Source organism: Pseudophryne corroboree, chromosome 6 (assembly GCF_028390025.1).
Source record: "Pseudophryne corroboree isolate aPseCor3 chromosome 6, aPseCor3.hap2, whole genome shotgun sequence".
Classification (NCBI taxonomy): domain Eukaryota; kingdom Metazoa; phylum Chordata; class Amphibia; order Anura; family Myobatrachidae; genus Pseudophryne; species Pseudophryne corroboree.
The window spans coordinates 800325511-800331510 of NC_086449.1; positions in this window are offsets into that span (position 1 = coordinate 800325511).

Below are 6000 nucleotides of genomic sequence, written 5' to 3' on the forward strand. Positions count from 1 at the left end.
CTCCTTCAATGTCTCCAGCTTCTTCTGCAAAAGCCTGATGAGGGGAATGACCTGACTCAGGCTGGCAGTGTCTGAACTGACTTCACGTGTGGCAAGTTCAAAGGGCATCAGAACCTTGCACAACGTTGAAATCATTCTCCACTGCGCTTGAGACAGGTGCATTCCACCTCCTATATCGTGCTCAATTGTATAGGCTTGAATGGCCTTTTGCTGCTCCTCCAACCTCTGAAGCATATAGAGGGTTGAATTCCACCTCGTTACCACTTCTTGCTTCAGATGATGGCAGGGCAGGTTCAGTAGTTTTTGGTGGTGCTCCAGTCTTCTGTACGTGGTGCCTGTACGCCGAAAGTGTTCCGCAATTCTTCTGGCCACCGACAGCATCTCTTGCACGCCCCTGTTGTTTTTTAAAAAATTCTGCACCACCAAATTCAAGGTATGTGCAAAACATGGGACGTGCTGGAATTTGCCCATATTTAATGCACACACAATATTGCTGGCGTTGTCCGATGCCACAAATCCACAGGAGAGTCCAATTGGGGTAAGCCATTCCGCGATGATCTTCCTCAGTTGCCGTAAGAGGTTTTCAGCTGTGTGCGTATTCTGGAAAGCGGTGATACAAAGCGTAGCCTGCCTAGGAAAGAGTTGGCGTTTGCGAGATGCTGCTACTGGTGCCGCCGCTGCTGTTCTTGCGGCGGGAGTCCATACATCTACCCAGTGGGCTGTCACAGTCATATAGTCCTGACCCTGCCCTGCTCCACTTGTCCACATGTCCGTGGTTAAGTGGACATTGGGTACAACTGCATTTTTTAGGACACTGGTGAGTCTTTTTCTGACGTCCGTGTACATTCTCGGTATCGCCTGCCTAGAGAAGTGGAACCTAGATGGTATTTGGTAACGGGGGCACACTGCCTCAATAAATTGTCTAGTTCCCTGTGAACTAACGGCGGATACCGGACGCACGTCTAACACCAACATAGTTGTCAAGGCCTCAGTCACTGACTTATTATGAATGCGCTGCAGGTGACGTATAAGGGAGGATGTTCCGAGGTGGTTAACGTCCTTACCCCTACTTATTACAGCTTGACAAAGGCAACACACGGCTTGACAAATGTTGTCCGCATTTCTGGTGAAATACTTCCACACCGAAGAGCTGATTTTTTTTGTATTTTGACCAGGCATGTCAATGGCCCTATTCCTCCCACGGACAACAGGTGTCTCCCCGGGTGCCTGACTTAAACAAACCACCTCACCATCAGAATCCTCCTGGTCAATTTCCTCCCCAGCGCCAGCAACACCCATATCCTCCTCATCCTGGTGTACTTCAACACTGACATCTTCAATCTGACTATCAGGAACTGGACTGCGGGTGCTCCTTCCAGCACTTGCAGAGGGCGTGCAAATGGTGGAAGGCGCATGCTCTTCACGTCCAGTGTTGGGAAGGTCAGGCATCGCAACCGACACAATTGGAGTCGGACTCTCCTTGTGGATTTGGGATTTCGAAGAACGCACAGTTCTTTGCGGTGCTTTTGCCAGCTTGAGTCTTTTCAGTTTTCTAGCGAGAGGCTGAGTGCTTCCATCCTCATGTGAAGCTGAACCACTAGCCATGAACATAGGCCAGGGCCTCAGCCGTTCCTTGCCACTCCGTGTGGTAAATGGCATATTGGCAAGTTTACGCTTCTCCTCCGACAATTTTATTTTAGGTTTTGAAGTCCTTTTTTTATTGATATTTGGTGTTTTGGATTAGACATGCTCTGTACTATGACATTGGGCATCGGCCTTGGCAGACGACGTTGCTGGCATTTCATCGTCTCGGCCATGACTAGTGGCAGCAGCTTCAGCACGAGGTGGAAGTGGATCTTGATCTTTCCCTAATTTTGGAACCTCAACATTTTTGTTCTCCATATTTTAATAGGCACAACTAAAAGGCACCTCAGGTAAACAATGGAGATGGATGGATACTAGTATACTTATGGATGGACTGCCGAGTGCCGACACAGAGGTAGCTACAGCCGTGGACTACCGTACTGTACTGTGTCTGCTGCTAATATAGACTGGATGATAATGAGATGTAGTATGTATAAAGAAGAAAGAAAAAAAAACCCACGGGTAGGTGGTATACAATTATGGATGGACTGCCGAGTGCCGACACAGAGGTAACTACAGCCGTGGACTACCGTACTGTGTCTGCTGCTAATATAGACTGGTTGATAATGAGATGTAGTATGTATAAAGAAGAAAGAAAAAAAAAACCACGGGTAGGTGGTATACAATTATGGATGGACTGCCGAGTGCCGACACAGAGGTAGCTACAGCCGTGGACTACCGTACTGTGTCTGCTGCTAATATAGACTGGATGATAATGAGATGTAGTATGTAATGTATAAAGAAGAAAGAAAAAAAAAACCACGGGTAGGTGGTATACAATTATGGATGGACTGCCGAGTGCCGACACAGAGGTAGCTACAGCCGTGGACTACCGTACTGTACTGTGTCTGCTGCTAACATAGACTGGATGATAATGAGATGTAGTATGTATAAAGAAGAAAGAAGAAAAAAAACACGGGTAGGTGGTATACAATTATGGATGGACTGCCGAGTGCCGACACAGAGGTAGCTACAGCCGTGGACTACCGTACTGTACTGTGTCTGCTGCTAATATAGACTGGATGATAATGAGATGTAGTATGTATAAAGAAGAAAGAAAAAAAAAACCACGGGTAGGTGGTATACAATTATGGATGGACTGCCGAGTGCCGACACAGAGGTAGCTACAGCCGTGGACTACCGTACTGTGTCTGCTGCTAATATAGACTGGATGATAATGAGATGTAGTATGTAATGTATAAAGAAGAAAGAAAAAAAAACCACGGGTAGGTGGTATACAATTATGGATGGACTGCCGAGTGCCGACACAGAGGTAGCTACAGCCGTGGACTACCGTACTGTGTCTGCTGCTAATATAGACTGGATGATAATGAGATGTAGTATGTATAAAGAAGAAAGAAAAAAAACCACGGGTAGGTGGTATACAATTATGGATGGACTGCCGAGTGCCGACACAGAGGTAGCTACAGCCGTGGACTACCGTACTGTACTGTGTCTGCTGCTAATATAGACTGGATGATAATGAGATGTAGTATGTATAAAGAAGAAAGAAAAAAAAAACCCACGGGTAGGTGGTATACAATTATGGATGGACTGCCGAGTGCCGACACAGAGGTAGCTACAGCCGTGAACTACCGTACTGTGTCTGCTGCTAGTATAGACTGGATGATAAATAATGATATAAAAAATATATATATATCACTACTGCAGCCGGACAGGTATATATTATATAATGACGGACCTGCTGGACACTGTCTGTCAGCAGAATGAGTTTTTTAATTTTTATAGAATAAAAAAACACCACACAAGTCACACGACGAGTGTACTTTTTCAGGCAGACAATCACAATATACTATACTGGTGGTCAGTGTGGTCAGGTCACTGGTCACAGTGGTCAGTGGTCAGTCACACTGGCAGTGGCACTCTGGCAGCAAAAGTGTGCACTGTTTAATATGTACTCCTGGCTCCTGCTATAACCTATAACTGCTCCCCAGTCTCCCTCACAATTAAGCTGTGTGAGCACAGTCAGATATTATACATAGATGATGCAGCACACTGGGCTGAGCACAGATATGGTATGTGAGTGTGACTGAGTCACTGTGTATCGTTTTTTTCAGGCAGAGAACAAGAACAGAACGGATTATTAAATAATAATAAATTATAAAACTGCACTGGTGGTCAGGTCACTGGTCATCATCAGTCACTAGTATAACTCCTCCTAAGCTCCAGTAAGTAAATGAAGTGTCTCACTCTCACTCTCCTATCTATTTTAATTTCTAAACGGAGAGGACGCCAGCCACGTCCTCTCCCTATCAATCTCAATGCACGTGTGAAAATGGCCGCGACGCGCGGCTCCTTATATAGAATCCGAGTCTCGCGATAGAATCCGAGCCTCGCGAGAATCCGACAGCGTGATGATGACGTTCGGGCGCGCTCGGGTTAACCGAGCAAGGCGGGAAGATCCGAGTCGCTCGGACCCGTGTAAAAAAACATGAAGTTCGGGCGGGTTCGGATTCAGAGAAACCGAACCCGCTCATCTCTATTACATACACACATAGACAAAAGCAATACTGTGAGATGGTACAAGTGGATCAGCTTGCAGAGGGGAAAATGCAGAATAATTACCAGAGCGTCTGAGAACCCACAAAAAGTTCTCAGACAAGATCTTTAAATCCCAGAAACCGCCCGGGCTGGAAAACTGGAAAGTCACTAGCGCTTAAAACTGCACGGCACCCTCCGAGTACTGGCCACAGGTAAGTTCGCCGATCCATTATTGTATTGTGAATATATCTGTATAGGCGCCTGGTGGTACCTGTAGCTATAATTTTCCTTCTGTGTATGACACATCTGTATGTGTATATAATACCCAGGTAGCGCTTAATAATACATATAACAACAGTGGGTATAGATGATAATATTTAATAAAAATATATAAACCTACCGGGGTGTGTGTATATATATATATATATATATATATATATATATATATATAAAAATGCACTTAACAGACATAAACATACCATTGTATAGCTCATGGAATAAATTCAAGAAATACAGAGTTAAATAAAATAAAGCCGCCTATTTGCATAATGGTCATCAGTTTGAGACGGAACCAGTCATCATTAGAAATCTAGGGGCTGATTCTGAGTCGGGCGCACCTGTGACCGCTATTCCATACAGCCATGGCAGCCTGCTTGCCAGCCTATACTAATGCAAGAATCCACCCGCCTATACCAAATATCCACGCATCTGCATGTAGAAGTCCATCCCCCACCTACTGTTTTTCACATCCACAGCCGTCATTATTAGTATCAGCACTTGCTCCCTCTCCATGCTAGGTAATACGCAGGCGTCCTATCTGTATTTGCACACTACGAGCGAGCACAGAAGCCGTCTTACACACCCAACACACTCCCACCAGATGGATAAGTTCTGTGCGATCACATGGGCGCCGCACAGTCACCGCCCATTCCACTTGAAGAGTGCGTAGTTGACAGAATGGATCTATGTGCACCAGGGGCGCTTTAAGAGAGGAGGAGGCCCGCGTGCTGTCGCCTTCGTTCGGGCCCCCTCCTCTCTGCAGGCAACACTGGAGAGCCTGAGCACTAGAGGGCTCAGACTCTACTGCGCATGCGAAGATCACTGGGAAAATGGCGTGGCGGCCATTTTCCCAGTGATTTCTCTACTGCACATGCGCAGAACACAGTGAAAATGGCCGCTGCACCATTTTCACGGTAATTCTAGAGCCCTGCTGACATAGGTGCAGGACTCAGGAGGGGTAAGTATATAAAAAATGGCTGCAGCGTGTGCGGTGAGGGCCCCTGTGCACCCCACACACTGCACCCATTTTAGATATGCCAGTGATCCGTATGCACTTGCAACTTCGCCTGTGTCTTGTTAGGCGCATGTGCAGTTGGCGATTTTTCTGTGGTGCCTATGTATTATGCAGATATCCGCCAGACCCGTGCGCATTTCCACTAACATCCATCTTAGAACCGGGCCCCTATAGTTCTGGAACTGCAACCTGTTGGTTTATGTACAGTGGCCCTCATTCCGAGTTGATCGCTCAGTTTTTCGTTCGCACAACATATTTGCAAAGTTGCGTTAGTGTAGTAAATTTGCGAACATCCGCCCCCAACGTATTTTTGCTCTTTCGTACGCAGTATTACACAAAGTGGGCGTACGCCAAATGACATCGCAGCAATGCGAAAACATTGCAGCAATGCGAAACCATCGCATTAACACATACTTCATCGTAAAAATACTAAGTTGTAGTATATTTACACATTTATCATTAAAAGTGCTCACTTTTGCGGGCAAACGCACCACAATGGTTTTTTTTTACTATTAAGTGGAATAACACCTTCCAATTAAAAGTCCACAAGCCCTCCTCAA